Consider the following 19,778-nt stretch of genomic DNA (forward strand, 5'->3'; position numbering starts at 1 on the left):
TGTATTATCATAATGGCCAAATTGTCATGGCAAATACGTTCACATAGAGGCTATATTATCATGATATTCATAAAGTAATTGTAAGTTTATTATCAAGGTGACTAATGTCATGGTGAGGATTTATACCGTGATATTATTGTAATGCTGGCTGTACTATCATGGTGGCTATATTCTCGTTTACTGTATTTTCAATGTTCTTTTGTGAAAATGGCTTTATTGTCAGTGTAGCTATAGTGTCATGTGGAACATATTTTAATAGTGGCAGTATTGTCATTATGAACATACCCTCATTTTGGCTATCCTTTCATTTTAGTTACATTGCTATGATGTATATATCGTCATCTTAGCTATATTTACAAGGTGATCTTTTTATAGGTGGTATATTCCCATTACTAAACTCATGCATACTTTGTCATAAGCGATATATTATCATGATGATTATATTTCTATGGTGACAATATTTTCATAGCGAATATATTGTCATTATGACTATAATGTCTAGTGGCTATATTGCCAAGATAACTATAGTGTCATGGTGACTTTCTTATCATAATATTTATGTTATAGTTACTGTATTTTCATGGAAGCTTTTTTAATGGTGTTCATATTACCCTTAAGAATATACCATTATAGAGGAGAAATTGTCATTTTCATTAAATTATCAGGTGACTACATTGCCATGATATGCCACATGATATGGTTTTAGTACTGTCATGGTAAATCTTTTATTACTGTAGCTACATTGCAACGGAAACCAAAATGGTAAGTTGGCTATATTTTCATGGTAGGATGATTTTATTATGGCGATAATAATAGCATTTCTGAGTATATTGTCATGATGACTGTGTTGCAATAATATATATATTGTCATTTAATTTGTTGACTTGATGGCAATATTGTCTTAGAGACGGTACTGTCATATCATTTGTATTGTCACGGTGGTTGTATTTTCATCGTAACTATATAGTCATGTTGGCTATATTGAAATTAAGATAACATTGTTATGGGAGCTATATTGCCATGGTGGCTGTATTGTTAGGTTAGTATATTGCCATGATGGCTATTTGTCATTTTTATTATATGACAAGGAGGTGACTGTCTTTTCACGTTGGCAATATTGTCAGAATAGCTATATTATCGAGAAGTGGGTATATATATTTCTTTTCTGGCGGCATATTATCATGATGGCAATAATAACATTTTGGCGATATTGGCATGGTGATATAGTGTCTTAGCAGCTAAACTCTTTTTTGGATAGTTTTCAATTTAAATAATTTATCATGGTAGCTACATAGTCAAGGTTACTATATTTTCATGGTAGGTACATTGGCTTGGTGAAGACATTGGCATGGTGGCTGTATTGTTATTTTCAATATAATGCCGTCATGGCTACATTATCTTGGTCGCTAGATCAAGTTGATGGCTAAATTGCTATGGTTATTTATGTCGTTCGGGACATATTTTGTTATTAGCTATAATATTGTTGTGATTATATGATCATGATAATAATATTTTCATGGCGGCTTATTTGGTATGGTAAGTGTAAGGGAATGGATATCATATCATCAAGGCACTTATATTGTCATTATTTTTACATTGTGATATTGTTTATATCAACCTGCTGAATACATAATCAGTATTGGTGTATGATTATGGTAACCATATTGTAATGTCGTTTTATTTCATTGTGATAATTTTTTCATGTTGAGTACAATTGTATAACAACTTTAATGTTATGACTATATCATAATGATAAATCCTGTCTGAGTCACTGTTTTTTCACAGAGACTATATTGTCCTGGAGTTTATATGTTTGCCATGATCAGAAAGTGACAATTTATTCACAGTATCTATTTTGTCAGGTGGTTATATTTAAATTGTGAATATACGTTGAATGTTTCTATATTTCTGCTTTGATTATATAGACATGTCAGTTAAATGATCATGGTAGCTTTATTGCCATAGTAAATACATTGTCGTCGTGACTATATTGTCATAATAGCTAAATTGTCGTAGCAAATAAGTTGACATTGGGGCGATATTTTCATGATTTTTATACAGTTATTTTAAGATCACTATTAAGGTGATTCTAATGTTCTGGTGCTTTATTTGAATCGTGACATTATTGTGAAGGTGGCTGTTTCGTCAAGGTGGCTATATTGACGTTTGCTGTATTTTCAGTTTTACGCTTTTGTGAAGATAGTTTTACTGTCAGTGTAGATATAGTGTCATGGAAAATATATATTCATAGTGGCAGTTTTGTCATAATGAACCTTTTGGCATTTTGGATATTTGCTTATTTTGGTTACATTACTATCATATATATCGTCACCTTGGCTATAAGAGAAATGCGATCATTTTTATATTTCCTATATTGTCATTTTTTCAATCATGTATATGATATCATAAGTGATATATTATCCTTATAGCTATAACATTCCTGTGACTACATATTGGCATTATGCCCTCCTTTCACCCTCCTGCATGTTCAGGCCCCGATCACACAAAATCTTTTTCACTCCATCTTTCCACCTCCAATTTGGTCTCCCTCTTCTCCTCGTTCCCTCCACCTCCGACACATATATCCTCTTGGTCAATCTTTCCTCACTCATTCTCTCCATGTGCCCAAACCACTTCAAAACACCCTCTTCTGCTCTCTCAACCACGCTCTTTTTATTTCCACACATCTCTCTTACCCTTACGTTACTTATTCGATCAAACCACCTCACACCACACATTGTCCTCAAACATCTCATTTCCAGCACATCCATCCTCCTGCGCACAACTCTATCCATAGCCCACGCCTCGCAACCATACAACATTGTTGGAACCACTATTCCTTCAAACATACCCATTTTTGCTTTCCGAGATAATGTTCTCGACTTTCACACATTCTTCAAGGCCCCCAGAATTTTCGCCCCCTCCCCCACCCTATGATCCACTTCCGCTTCCATGGTTCCATCCGCTGACAGATCCACTCCTAGATATCTAAAACACTTCACTTCCTCCAGTTTTTCTCCATTCAAACTCACCTCCCAATTGACTTGACCCTCAACCCTACTGTACCTAATAACCTTGCTCTTATTCACATTTACTCTTAACTTTCTTCTTCCACACACTTTACCAAACTCAGTCACCAGCTTCTGCAGTTTCTCACATGAATCAGCCACCAGCGCTGTATCATCAGCGAACAACAACTGACTCACTTCCCAAGCTCTCTCATCCCCAACAGACTTCATACTTGCCCCTCTTTCCAGGACTCTTGCATTTACCTCCCTAACAACCCCATCCATAAACAAATTAAACAACCATGGAGACATCACTCACCCCTGCCGCAAACCTGCATTCACTGAGAAACAATCACTTTCCTCTCTTCCTACACGTACACATGCCTTACATCCTCGATAAAAACTTTTCACTGCTTCTAACAACTTGCCTCCCACACCATATATTCTTAATACCTTCCACAGAGCATCTCTATCAACTCTATCATATGCCTTCTCCAGATCCATAAATGCTACATACAAATCCATTTGCTTTTCTAAGTATTTCTCACATACATTCTTCAAAGCAAACACCTGATCCACACATCCTCTACCACTTCTGAAACCGCACTGCTCTTCCCCAATCTGATGCTCTGTACATGCCTTCACCCTCTCAATCAATACCCTCCCATATAATTTACCAGGAATACTCAACAAACTTATACCTCTGTAATTTGAGCACTCACTCTTATCCCCTTTGCCTTTGTACAATGGCACTATGCACGCATTCCGCCAATCCTCAGGCACCTCACCATGAGTCATACATACATTAAATAACCTTACCAACCAGTCAACAATACAGTCACCCCCTTTTTTAATAAATTCCACTGCAATACCATCCAAACCTGCTGCCTTGCCGGCTTTCATCTTCCGCAAAGCTTTTACTACCTCTTCTCTGTTTACCAAATCATTTTCCCTAACACTATATTGTTATCATGAATATAATATTATGTTGGATGTCTTGCCAAGATAACTATATTGTCATGGTGACTATCTTATCATGATGGTTATAATTTCATGGTGACTACATTTTCACGGTAGCTTTTATAATGGTGTTGGTTTGCCCTTGAGAATGTATCACTATAAAACGAGATTTCTATTTTGAGTAAATCAGTAGAGGGCTACATTGTCGTGATATGCTATATTATCATGGTTTCAGGAATGCCATGGTGTATGTATTATTATGTTGGCTACATTGCAATGCTAGCCATAGTGGCAGAGTGGCTATATTTTCATCATATAATCATTTTGTTACGTCAATTATATTGCATTTGTGATTATATTGTCATGGTGACTGTTGCCATAATATCTATATTGTCATTTGATTCGTTTAATTGATGGCAATATTGTCATAATGTAATGTCATGTTTCCTGTATTGTCTTGGTGGTTGTATTGTCATTGCGTCTATATGGTCATGATGCTTATATTTCCATTAACATTATATTGATATGGTAACTGTATTGCCATGGTGGCTATATTGTTTGATGAATATATTTCCATGATGGCTATTTGTTATTTTTATTGTATTACAAGGAGGTGATTGTCTTTTCATGTTGCCTATATATCAGGGTAGCTATATTGTCATTATAAGATTACAGTCATAAAGACGATATAGTCGCCATGACATTTTCACCTTAATGATATAGTTATGATGATAATATTTCGCTTATGACAGAATACGCTCGATCAAAAATGACAATATACCACCTATAAAAATGATCACCTTCCCAATATAGCCAAGGTGACTATATATACAGCATAGCAATGTAACCCAAATAAGAAGATAGCCAAAATGACTTTATTTCATATGACAATCCCGTCACTATGAAAATTTGTTCCCAATGAAAGTATAGCTACACTGACAATAAAGCCATATTCACAAAATAATAATATTGAAAACATATCAAACGACAAAATAGCCACAATGATAGTACAGCCACCATAACAATAATGTTAAGATATAAATCAATCACCGTGACATTAGAGTCACCTTTAAAAGAGATTTACAATTACTATATAAGTATCATGAGAATATAGCATCCATATCAACATATTTCCCATGACAATTTAGCCATGATGATAGTATATTCATAACGAAAATATATTCACTATGTGAATATAGCCACCTGAAAATATAGATAACTTGACAAAATAGTCTCTCGGATCATAGGAAACATATAGCCTCCAGGATATATAGTGTCCAGGAGACATTAGCGTCCAAGACAGGATTTATCATTACTATATAGCCACCTTGACAGTATAGCCCATAAAAAAATGTAAGAACCATGAAAATGTATTTGCCACACCAATATAACCTCTATCAAAATGAAGTCAACATACCAAATTAATCACTATATAGTTAAAATAATCATACATTAATGATGATAATGTAATCAGCATTTTGACGTAATAACCATCACCGTATGAAAACCATGACAATATAAGTTACATGATGATGTGATATCAGGACAGTTAACCCTCACAAAAACAAATAAGTCGGCATGAAAATATTATCATGATCATATAATCACAACCAAATTGTAGGGAAAGACAAAATACATCCCCAATGATAAGATTGACCGTAGCAATATAGCCACCAAGTTGATATAGCGACCAAGATAATGTAGCCAGAATGGCATTATATTGAAAACAACAATACACCCACCATGCCAATATCGTCATCATTACAATGTAGCTTACATGAAGTACAGTAACCTTGGAAATGTGGCTACCATGATAATATATCACCATGCTAATATCACCAAAATTCTGGTATAGCCATCATGGCAATATACCAAAAGAAAAAAATACCCACCCCAATGATATGGTTACCTTAACAATATAGGTACTTTAACAAAAAGGCATCATGGCAATATAGTTACCTAACAATATAGTCACCATGGCAGTATAGTTACCATAATAATGTAATCTTAATGACAGTATAGCCACCATGGCTATATAGTCACGATGACAAGATAATCATGATGACCATACAGGCAACATGACAATACAGTCTCTATGACAATATTGCCAACAATTCAATAAATGAAATGACAATATAGAAATTATGGCAACACAGTCACCATGACATATTACTCAAAAATACAATAAAAACGTCATAACAAAATGATCCAACCATGAAAATATAGCCACCCTGCTACTGTGGCTTCCATTGCAATATAGCCAACATATACATTCACAATGACAGCACCAAAGCTATAACAATTTTCGCTTTTATAATGATATATCTTCAAGATCAAAATCAACACCATTAAATAAGGTACAATGAAAATGCAGTCACAGTGTCATTATAACCATCATCATGAAATAGTCACCATGACAATATAATTATCTTAGCAATATAGCCACTAAGAGATCATAGTCATAGTGACAATATAGTCAGCATGATAATATACCGTCACCTTAATAATATAGTTATCACGATAATGTATCGCTTATGAAAAAATATGCATGAGTAAAAAAATAACAATATTAAAACTATAAAAGAGATCATCTTGCCAATATAGCCAAGGTGACGATATGTAAATCTTCGCAAGGGAACCAGAATGAGGAGATAGACAAAATGATGGTATGTTCATAATGACAGTACTGCTACCATGAAAATATATTCCCCATGACATATGGCTACAATGACAATAAAGTAATCTTCATAAAAGAGTAACACTGAAAATACAGCAAACGACTATATACCCACCACGACAGTCCAGCCACTATGACAATAATGTCACGATATAATTCATTCGCGGTGACATTAGAGTCACCCTGATAATAAAATTGTACTGATAATATAAATATCATGAAAATAAGGCTTCCATGTCAACATACTTACCATGACAATTTAGCCAATATGATAATATTGTTACGACGGCAATATATTAACTATAACAATATAGCCATGATCATATAAGTGATAGGACGATACAGTCAACGCAGCAATAAGGAAGCCTTCAAATTATATTCATTATGGGAATATAAGCACCTGACAATATTGATGCTGTGACAAAATAGTCTCTTTCGGATCATAGCAAACATATAGGCTCCAGGACAATATAGTGTCCATGACAAAATAGCGACCAAGACAAGATTTCTCATTAAGATATAGTCACCTTGACAGTGAAACAACATTGAGAATGTCAACATACTTACCATGACAATTTAGCCAATATGATAATATAGTGAAGACGGCAATATATTAATCATAACAATATAGCTATGATCATATAAGTGATAGGACGATACACTAAACGCAACAATAAGGAAGCCTTCAAATTATATTCATTATGGCAATAAAGGCACCTGACACTATCGATGCTGTGACAAAATAGTCTCTTTCGGATCATAGCAAACATAGAGGCTCCAGGGCAATATAGTGGCCATGACAAAATAGCGACCAAGACAAGATTTCTCATTAAGATATAGTCACCTTGACAGTGAAACAACATTGAAAATGTACCTGCTATAACAATATAGTAACCATGAAAATGTAGGCAAGATGACAAAATTGACACATTGAAATATAATCGCCGTTAAAATTCTGTTACTATAATCATATATCAATCATGATAATATCGTCAGAAGTCTGATATAAACACCATCACAGTATGAAAACAATGAGAACTTAGTGATATGAAATATAATATCCATACACTTGCACTCATATCACCAAATAAGCCGCCAAGAAAATATTGTCATGACCATATTATTGAAACAAAATTGTAGTAAATGACAAATTATATCCTCAACGACAATATTAGCCATAGCAATGTAGCCAGAAAGTAAACATAGCGACTAAGATAATGTGGTTCGGATGGCATTATATTGAATATAGCAATACTGCCACCATGCCAATATCGTCACCATGACAATGTAGCTACCAGGAAAATATAGTAACCTTGACAATGTAACTGCTATTATAATACAATCCCATGGAACAAATCCACAACAACACTTTAGTTGCGAAGACACAATGTCATCCTGCTGATTATATTGTCATGATTGGTCAGTGATTATGGTAACTATATTTCAACGGCGATTATATTTCATTGTGATTGTTTTGTCAATTTGACTGCATTTTTAAGGTAGCCATATTGTTAAGGCAGCTACATTTTCATGGTTGTTGCTTTGTTCTATTGGCTATACTGTCAAGTTCCCTCTATTGTAATGATAAATCCTGTCTTGATCGCTATTTTTTCATGGAGACTATATTGTCTTGGAGGCTATACTGCCATTGTGAATATAATTCAAATATTTCTTTATTATTGCATTGACTATATTGTCATATCAGTTATATGATCATGGTGGCTTATTGTTATGGTGAATATACTGTCATTGTGACTATATTATCATAATGGCTAAATTGTCATGGGAAAAATGTTGATATAGAAGCCATATTTTCATAACATTTACAGAGTCATTGAAAGCTTATTATCAAGGTGACTGTAATATTATGGTGATTGATTTATGCCGTAATATTATAGTCATGATGGATGCATTACAATGGTGGCTGTATTGTCGTTTGCTGAATTTTGAATGTTACTCTTTTGTGAATATGGCTTAATTGTCAGTTTAACTATAGTGTCATGAGGAGCATATTTTCACAGTGGTAGTATTGTCATTATGAATATAACGTCATTATCTTCTCATTATGATTACATTGCTATGAATATTTATCGTCACCTTGGTCATATTGGCAAGGTGATCTTTTTTATAGTTGCTATATTGTTATTTTTTAATCATGCATATTTTGTCATACGCGATACATTATCATAATAACTATACTAATTAAGCTGACAACATATTGTCATGGTGACTATTTTGTCATGGTGACTATTTCATCGTGATGGTTATAATGTAATGGTGACTGTATTTTCATGGATATATATTTATAGAAACGAAATTATCTTTTTGAATAAATTATCAGGTGAATACATATTCATTTCATGTTATAGTGTTATGCTTTCAGTAATGTCATGGTGAATGTATCATAATGGTGGCTACATTGCAATGGAAGCCCTAGTGGCAGGGTGGGTATATCTTCATGGTGGGATCATTCTTTAACTCTTTTGTGAACATTGCTTTATTGTCAGTGTAGCTATAGTGTCATGTTGAATATATTTTCATAGTGGCTGTATTCATTATGAACATATCGTCATAATGACTATCATGCATTATTGTTACATTGCTATGATGTATATAATATCATCCGGCAATATTGGCACAGTAATCTTTTTTGTAGTTAATATATTTTCATTTATTTTATCATTCATATTTTGTCATAATCGATACATAATCATGATATCTATTTCATTAAGGTAACAATATTGTCATTTTGGCTATATTGTCATTATGACTATAATTTCATAGTAGTTATAATACCAAGATCATTATGATTTCATGAATATATTGTTATGGATTCAGTACTGTCATGGTGAATGTATTATTATGGTGGCTATATTGCAAAGAAACCCATAGTGGTAAGGAGACTACATTTTCATGGTGGGCATCAATTTATCATGACGATTGTATTGCAATTGTCACTATATTTTCAAAGTGACACTGTTCCCATGATGTGTATATTGTCATTTAATTTGTTGAATTGATTGCAATATTTTCATAGACTATGTATGGTCATGTTGTCTCTTTTGTCCTGGTGGTTTTCTTGTCATCTTGATTGTATGGTCCTGGTGGCTAATTCATCGTTAAGATTATATCGTTATGGCAACTATATTGACCTGGTGGCTATATTGTTATGTGACTATATTGTCTTGGCGGCTATTTGTCATTTTTGCTATATGAAAAGGTGACTGTTTTTTCATGTTGGCTATATTGTTAAGATAGGTATATTGTCATGGTAGCTATATCGTTGTGGTGGTTATTTCTCTTTCTGGTGGTATATTGCCATGATAGCGAAACAAACATGTTGGGATACTTGCTTGGTGATATATTGTCTTTGTTGCTAAACTGCTATTGTAGATATTTTGTCGTGAGAATATATTATCAAAATAGCTATATTGGCAAAGTGACTATATTTTCTTGGTAGCTAAAGTTTTTTGTGACAACATGGTAGCTATCTTCTTACCTTAAATATAACTCCATCATATTTAAAGTACCGTGTTTGCTATATCAACTTGTTGGCAATAGCGATATAGTGAATTTTGTCGCATGGGATATTTTTTGTTGTTAGCTATATTCTCATTGTTATTATAAGGTCATGATATCAATATATTTATGGCGGGTTATTTGGTATTGTGAGTATAACTATATAGATATTGTATCCTCCTGTCAATTGTATTGTCAAGGTCTTTATAATGTAATGGTGTTCATCTCAACTTGGTGATCATATTATCATGATGGGTATATGGTTATGGTAACTATATTGTAATAGCGATCGTATTTCATTGTAATAATTTTGTCATGGTGAGTACATATTCATGGGAGCTATATTGTCATGGGAGATACATTTATATGGTTCGTGTATACTTATTTTGGCTATAATGTCGGAGTGACTATATTGTAGTGATAAATCCTGTCCTGGTCGCTCTTTTGTCTTTGAGACTATTTCGTCCCGAACGATGTATTTTTTTTTTTTAATCAAAAGGGATATTTTGTCATTGGCTATATTGTCATAGGGAATAAAATTTCATGGTGTTTTTATTATTGCTTTGACTATATTTTCATATACATGTTGAATAAATTGTCATCGTGACTATATCATCATAATGGATAAATTGTCATGGTAAATATGTTTTTGTGGTGGCTATATTTTCATGATATATACATAGTCATGATAAGTTTATTATGAACGTGACTCTATTGTCTTGGTGACTGATTTATATTGTGAAAATATTGTCATGTTGGGAATGCTGTTATGATGGCTATATTGTCGTATGCAGTATTTTCAAGGTTACTCTTTGAGAAGACGGCTTAATTATCAGTGTACTTATAGTGTCATGATGAATATATTTTCATAGTGGCAGTATTCTTATTATGAGCATACCGTCATGTTAGGTATCTTGTCATTTTGGTTACAATGTATGGTGTACATATCGTCACCTTGGCAATATTAGTTTGGTGATCTTTTTTTATAGTTGCTAAAATGTCATTTTTTGAAACATACATATTTTTTCAAAAGCGATACATTATCATGATACCTATATCATTATGGTGACAATATTGTCAGTGTCTATATTGTCATTATGACTATAGGTTCATAGTGGCTTTATTGCCGAGATAATTATACTCTCATGGTAACAATTTTATCATGAGGGTTATAATGTCATGGTGACTGCATTTTTACGGTAGCTTTTTTAATGGTGTTGATTTTGCCATCGAGGATATATCATTACAGTAGCGAGATTGTCATTTAGATTAAATCATCAGGTGACTATATTCTCTTGATGACTATATTGTTATGGTTTCAGTGCTGTTATGGTGAATGTATTACAATGGTAATAATATTTCATTGAAAGCCATAGTGGCAGGATGACTATAATTCCATGGTGTGTGTCATTTTATCCTAGCGATTATATTGCATTTGTTGCTATAATATCATGGTGACTGTGTTGCCATAATTTGTATATTGTCATTTAATTTATTAAATTGATGTCAATATTGTTAAAAAGACTATATGGTCATGTTGTCTATATTGTCATAGTGGCTGTATTGTCATCGTGACTCTATGGTCATGGTGGCTATATTACCATTAAGATTATGTGTTCAGGATGACGATATGCCATGTTTGCTATATTGTTAAATGACTATATTTTCATAGTGGCTATTTGACATTTTGTTATATTACAAGGAGGTGAACCTCTTTTCATATTGTCTATATTGTCAGCCTAGCTATATTGTCATGGTAGTTATGTCGTAATAGTGGCTATTTTTTTATGATGGTATATTGCCATGATGGCGGTACTAACTTATTGGCGATATTGGTATGGTGATATATTGTCTTGGCGGTTAAACTGTTATCGTGAATATTTTGTTAGGGGAATATATTATCATGGTAGCTACAGGGTCAAGATGATTATATTTTCGTGTTTGTTACATTGTGATGTTGACTATATTGGGCGTCTATTTGGTATTGTGAGCTTAACTGTATTGATATCATATCATTATGTCAAATTATAGTTTCATGGTTTTGATACTGCGATGGTGTTTATGTCAACCTGGTGATTATATGATCATGATTGGTGTGTGTTTGGTAAATATATTCCAATGTCGATTATATTTCATTGAGATTATTCTATCATGGTGAATATATTTTCATGGTAGCTATAATGTTATGGTATGTTTATTTTCATGGATGTTATATTTCTTTTTCGCTATACTTTCATTGTGGCTATATTGTAATAATAAATCCTGACCTGATCTCTATTTTGTCATGGACAGTATATAGTCATGGAGGCTATATGTTTTCTATGATCCGAGAGTTTTCATTTTCTCACAGTGTATATAAAGTCAGGTGGGTATATTGCCACATTCAATATAATTTCATGAAGTCTTTACTGTTGAATTGACTATAATGTCATATCAGTTATATTGTCCTGGTGGCTTTATTGTTTTGATGAATATATTGTTATCGTGACTATGGAAGCAATAGTGGCAGGGTGGTTATATTTTCATGGTGGGATCAATTTGTTATGGCGAATATATTGCATTTGTATATATATTGTCAGATGGTTATATTGCCATAGTAAATACAATTTGAATGTTTCTTTATTGTTGCGTTAACTACATTGTCATATCAGTTATATGACCATACTGGCTTTATTGTTCTAGTGAATATATTTTCATCGTGATTATATTATCATTATGGCTAAATTGTCGTGGCAAATATGTTGATATGGAGGCTGTAATTTCATGATATTTCTACAGTCATTGTAGGTTTATTATGAATTTGACTAATGTCATGTTGATTGATTTGTATCGTGACATTATTGTCATGGAGGCTGTACTGTCTTAGTGGCTACATTGTCGTTTGCTGTATTTTCAGTGTAACTTTATTGTGAAAATGTAGTGTAGCTATGGTGTCATGAGGTACGAATTTTCATCGTGACAATATTGTCATTATGAACATGCCATCATGTTGGCTACCTTCTCATTTTGTTTCCATTGCTATGATGTATATATCGTCACCTTTGCTATATTGGCAAGCTGATTTTTTTTTATAATTACTCTATTACTATTTTGTTAATCATGCATATTTTGTCATAAGCTATACATTATCATTATAACTATATTATCAAGGTGACAATATTGTCATGGTGAGTATATTATCATTATAAGTATCAGCTCATATTGGCGATATTGGCAAGATAATTTTATTGTCATGGTGACAATTTTAACATGATGGTTATAATGTCATGGTGTCTGCATTTTCATCGTAGCTTTCTTAATGGTGTTGATTTTGCCCTATAGGATACATCATTATAAAAAGGAAATTTTCATTTCGATGCTTTATCGGGGGACTACATTGTCATAATATGCGGTATTGTTTCAGTGATCTCACGGTAAATGTTTTATTATGGTGGCTACATTGAAATGGAAGCCATAGTGGCTGGGTTGCTATATTTTCAAAGTGGGATCATTTTGTTTTGGAGATTATATTGCTTTTGTGAGAATATTTTCATGGTAACTGTGTTGCCATAATTACTATATTGTCATATATTTTGTTGAATTGATGGAAATATTGATATTGAAACTGAATTGGCATGTTGTATGTGTTGTCTTCGTGGTTGTATTGTCATTGTGACTACATGGTATGGTGGCTATATTGCTATTAAGATCATATTGTTATTGTAACTATATTACCATAGTGGCAATAGTGTTAGGAGAGTATATTACCATGGTGGCTATAGTGTTAGGTGACTATATTTCCATGGTGGCTATAGTGTTAGGTGACTATATTGCCATGGAGGCTATTTGTCACTCTTATTATATTACAAAGAGATGAATGTCTTTTCAAGTTAGGTATATTGTCAGGGTACCTATATCTTCATGTTAGCTATATCGTTGTGGTGGGTATTATATTATTCTGGTGGTATATTGCCATGATGGCTATACTAATATTTTGGCGATATTGGCATGGAAATATAATGTCTTAGAAGCTAGAATGTTGCTATGGACATTTTTTCATAGGAATACATTAACATGATAGCTATATTGTCATGGTTGATGCACTTTCATAGCGGCTACATTGTCATGGTGACAGTATTCATCATGATAGGTGTACTGTTATTTTCAGTATAATGCCATCGTGGCTACATTATCTTGGGCGTTATATTAACTTGACGGCTATATAGCTATGGTTGATTTTATCGTTGGAGATAAATTTTGTTGTTAGCTACACTTCTATTGTGATTATATGATTTGATGATATTTTCATGACGACTTATTTGATATTGTGAGTGTAAGTGTACAGATATCATATCATCATATCGCTTATAATATCATGGTTTTTACAGCATGGTGTTTTTGTCAACCTGCAGATTATAGTAACACGATCGGTGCATGATTATGGAAACTGTATTGTGATAGCGATTATATTTCATTGTAATTATTTTGACGTAGTGACCATATTTTCATGGAAACTCTATTGTTATGTCAGTTACATTTTCGAGGTTGTTTCATAATTTTACCGTCTATACTGTCAAAGTGACCATATTTTGATGATATATCCTTTTTTGTTCGCTATTTTCTCATGGGACTATATTGTCCTGAACGCTATATGTTTCCTATGATCCGAAAGCGACTATTTTGTCACAGTATCTATATAGTCATTTGGCTATATTGTTATGGTGAATATAATTTTAATGTGTTTATATTGTTCCGTTGACTATTTTGTAATATCATTTATGTTGTCTTGGTGGCTTTATTGTTACGGTGAATATATTGCCATCTTGACTATGTTATCATAATGGCTAAATTCTCAGAGCAAAGATTTTCATATGAAGGCTATATTTTCATGGCATATATATTCTTATGGATGCTGTATTTTTTTTGATATTCATATGGTCATTGTAGGTATACTATCAAGGTGACACTAGTGTACTGGTGATTGATTTGTATCTCAACATTATTGTCGTGGTGTCTGTGTTGTCTTGGTGGCTATATTGTCATTTACTGTATTTTCAATGTTACCCTCTTAGTGAAGATGGCTTTATTGTCAGTGTAGCTGTAGGTGTCTTGGGGAACATATTTTCTAATTGGCAGTATTGTCGTTATGAACATACCGTCATTCTGGTTATCTTTTCATTTTATTTATATTGCTATGATGTATATATCGTCACCTTGGCTATATTGGCAAGGTGATCTTTTTTATAGTTGTTATATTGTCAGTTTTTTAATCATGCATATTCTATCAAAAGCTATACATTATCATGATAATTATATTAATAAGGTTAGAATATTTTCATGGATGACTACATTGATAATAAGAATATGATCTCACAGTGGCGATTTTATTAAGATAACTTCATTGTCATAGTGACTATTTTATCATAAAGGTTATAATGTCATTGTAACTGCTTTTTCAAGGCAGCTTTTATAATGGTGTTGATTTTGCCGTTAAGGACATATCATTATAGAAGCAAATTTTCATATTCAATGAATTACCCGTTGACTAAATTGTCATGATATGCTATATCGTTATGGTTTCAGTACTGTCATGGTGAATGTATTATTATGGTGGCTATATTGCACTGGAACCATAGTGGCAGGTTGGCAATATTTTCATACTCGGATCATTTTCTTATGGCGATTATATTTCATTTGTGAGTATATTGTCATGATTACTGTGTTGCCATAATATTTATGTTGTCTTTGAACAATATTATGGCAATATTGTGATTCAGATTTTATTCTTATGTTGTCTGTATTGTCAGGGAGGTAGTATTTCCATCGTGACTACATGGTCATGGTGGCTATATCAAAATTAAAATCATATTGTTATGGTAAATATATTGCCATTGTTGGTAAACTGTATGGCGACTATATTGTCAGGGTGGTTATTTGTCATTTTTGTCGTATTACAAGGAGAGGACTGTCTTTTCATGTTGGCTATATTGTCCGGGTAGCTATATTGTCATGTTAGCTATATGGATTGTTTCTTCTAGCGGTATACTGCTATGATGGCTATATTGCCATTGTTGGTAAATTGTAAGGCGACTATATTGTCAAGGTGGTTATTTGTCATTTTTGTCGTATTACAAGGAGAGGACTGTCTTTTCATGTTGGCTATATTGTCCGGGTAGCTATATTGTCATGTTAGCTATATGGTTTGTTTCTTCTAGCGGTATACTGCTATGATGGCTATACTAATATTTTCTTGATGTTGGCATGGTGATATAGTGTCTTAGCAGCTAGACAGTTGTTGTGGATATTTTTTCATAGGAAAATATTATCATGGTAGCTACATTGTCAAGGTTAATACATTGTCAGGGTAGCTACATTGTCATGGTGACGATATTGGCACGGTGGCTGTATTGTTAGTTTCAATATAATGCCATTAGGACTACACTATCTTGGTCGCAATATTAAGTTGATGACAATATTGCTATGGTCAATTTTGTCGTTGGGGATATGTTTTGTTGTTAGTTAAATTATTTCGGATTATATGATAATGATAACAATATTTTCATGGCGACTTATTTAGTATTGTGAGTGTAAATGTTTGGATATCATATCATTATGTCAACTATATTGTCATGGTTTTTATACTGTGATTGTTTTCTTGTCAAAGCCATCATGAGTGGTGTATGATAATGGTAACTATATAGCAAAGGCGATAATATTTCATTCTGATCATTTTGTCAGGGTAACTTCATTTTCATGTTAGCTATATTGTTATGGCAGGTACATTTTCATGGATGTTACATTGTTTTATTGGCTATACTGTTAAGGTGGCTATATATTAATGATAAATCCTTTTTGGTCGCTATTTTATCAATGACACTATAATGTGCTGGAGGATATATGTTTGTTATGATCCGAAAGCGACTATTTTGTCACAGCGTCTATATTGTCAGGTGGCTATATTGAATAGTGAATATATTTTAATGTTTATCTATTGTTGCAATGACTATATTTCCTTATAACTTACATGACCATGGTGGCATTATCATCATCGTGAATATATTATTGTTTTGAGTATACTATCATAATGGTTAAATTGTCATGGGAAATATGTTGATATTGACCCAATATTTTCATGATACTTATATAGGCATTGAAAGTTTATTATCAAGGTGACTCTGATGTCATCGTGATTGATCTATATCGTGATTTTTTATCCTGGTGGCTGTACTGTCATATTGGGTATTTTATCAAGGTAGCTATATTGTCATGTTAGCTATATTGTTGTGGTGGGATTGTTTTTTCTGTAGGTATCTTGATATGATAGCTTAACTAACATTTTGGTGATATTGGCATGGTGATATAGTGTCTTAGAAGCAAAACTGTTCCTGTGGATATTTTTCATGGGAATAGATAATCATAGTAGCTACATTTTTAAGGTTAATAAATTTTCATGGTAGCTACATTGTCATTTGGAGGATATTGGTATGGTGGCTTTATTGTGCTATAATGCTATCATGGCTACATTATCCTGGCTGTATTGCTATGGTTAATTTTGTCGATAGGGATATATTTTTTCAGCTACATCATAATGTCGTTGTATGATCTTGATAATATTTTCATGACGTCTTATTTGGGATTGTGCGTGTAAGTGTATGGATATCATATCATCATGTCACCTATTTTGTCATGGTTTTTATACTATGATTGTGTTTATGTCAACCTGCTGATGATATGACCATGATTGGTGTATGATTATTGAAACTATAATGTGATATCGTTTATATTTCATTGTAATGAATTTGTCATAGTAGCTATATTTTCATGGTAGCTCTATTGTTATGGCAGGCACATTTTCATTGTTGTTCTACTGTTTTATTATAATCATACATCAATCCTAATATTATCACCATGTTAACATAAATACTATAACAGTATAAAAATCATGACAATATAAGTAGTATGATGGTATGATATCCATACAGTTACACTCAAAATACCAAATAAGCCACCATGGTAATATATTATCAAGATCACATAACCAAAAATAGATTGTAGCTAATGACTAAATATAGCCCCAACGACAAAATTGACCATAGCAATATAGCCATTAAGTTAATCAAGCGACCAAGATAACGTAGCCATGATAACATCATAGCACAAAAGAGCCACCATGGCAATGTAGCTACCATGAAAATATATCAACCTTGAAAAGTTTAGCTACTATGATAATACGTTGGTTGTATGAGTTATGCTGTCAAGGTGTCTATATTATAATGATATATTCCGTCTTGATCGCTATTTTGTCATAGAGACTATATTGTCCTGCAGGCTATATGTTTGCTATGATTCAAAAGCGACTATTTGTCACAGTATCTATATTGTCATATGGTTATATTGCCATATTTTAATATGATTTGTATATTTCTTTTTTGTTTCTTTGACTGTATTTTCACATCAGTTATATGAACACTAAGGCTATATTGTTATAGTGAATAAATTGTCATCGTGACTGTATTATCATAATGGCCAAATTGTCATGGCAAATATGTTGACATAGAGGCTATATTATCATGATATTCATAAAGTTATTGTAAGTTTATTTTCAAGGTGACTATTGTAATGGTGAGGATTTATATCGTGATATTATTGTAATGCTGGCTGTACTATCATGGTGGCTATATTCTCGTTTGCTGTATTTTCAATGTTACTTTTTTGTGAAAATGTCCTTATTGTCAGTGTAGCTATAGTGTCATGGGGAACATATTTTCATAGTGGCAGTATTGTCATTATGAACATACCGTCATTTTGGCTATCTTTTCATTTTAGTTACATTGCTATGATGTATATATCGTCACCTTAGCTATATTTACTAGGTGATCTTTTTATAGGTGGTATATTGTCATTATCAAACTCATGCATACTCTGTCGTAAGCGATATGCTATCATGATAATTATATTTTTATGGTGACAATATTTTCATAGCGACTATATTGTCATTATGACTATAATGTCATAGTGGCGATATTGCCAAGATGATTATAATGTCATGGGGACTTTCTTATCATGATATTTATGACATAGTGATTGTATTTTCACAGAAGCTTTTTTAATGGTGTTCATATTATCCTTAAGGATATAACATTATAGAAGAAAAATTGTCATTTTGATTAAATTATCAGGTGACTACATTGCCATGATATGCTATATTGATATGGTTTCAGTACTGTCATAGTAAATTTTCTATTACTGTGGCTACATTGCAACGCAAACCAAAATGGTAAGGTGGCTATAGTTTCATGATAGGATGATTTTATTATGGCGATTATAATAGCATTTTTAGTATATTGTCATGATGACTGTGTTGCAATAATATCTACATTGTCATTTAATTTGTTGAATTGATGGCAATATTGTCTTAGAGACGGTACTGTCATATTATTTGTATTGTCACGGTGGATGTATTTTCATCGTAACTATATAGTCATGTTGGCTAAATTGTCATTAAGATTACATTGTTATGGTAGCTATATTGCTATGGTGGCTGTATTGTTAGGTCACTATATTGCCATGATGGCTATTTGCCATTTTTATTATATGACAAGGAGGTGACTGTCTTTTCACGTTTGCAATATTGT

This window comes from Panulirus ornatus, chromosome 55 (genome assembly GCF_036320965.1).
Source record: "Panulirus ornatus isolate Po-2019 chromosome 55, ASM3632096v1, whole genome shotgun sequence".
Classification (NCBI taxonomy): Eukaryota; Metazoa; Arthropoda; class Malacostraca; order Decapoda; family Palinuridae; genus Panulirus; species Panulirus ornatus.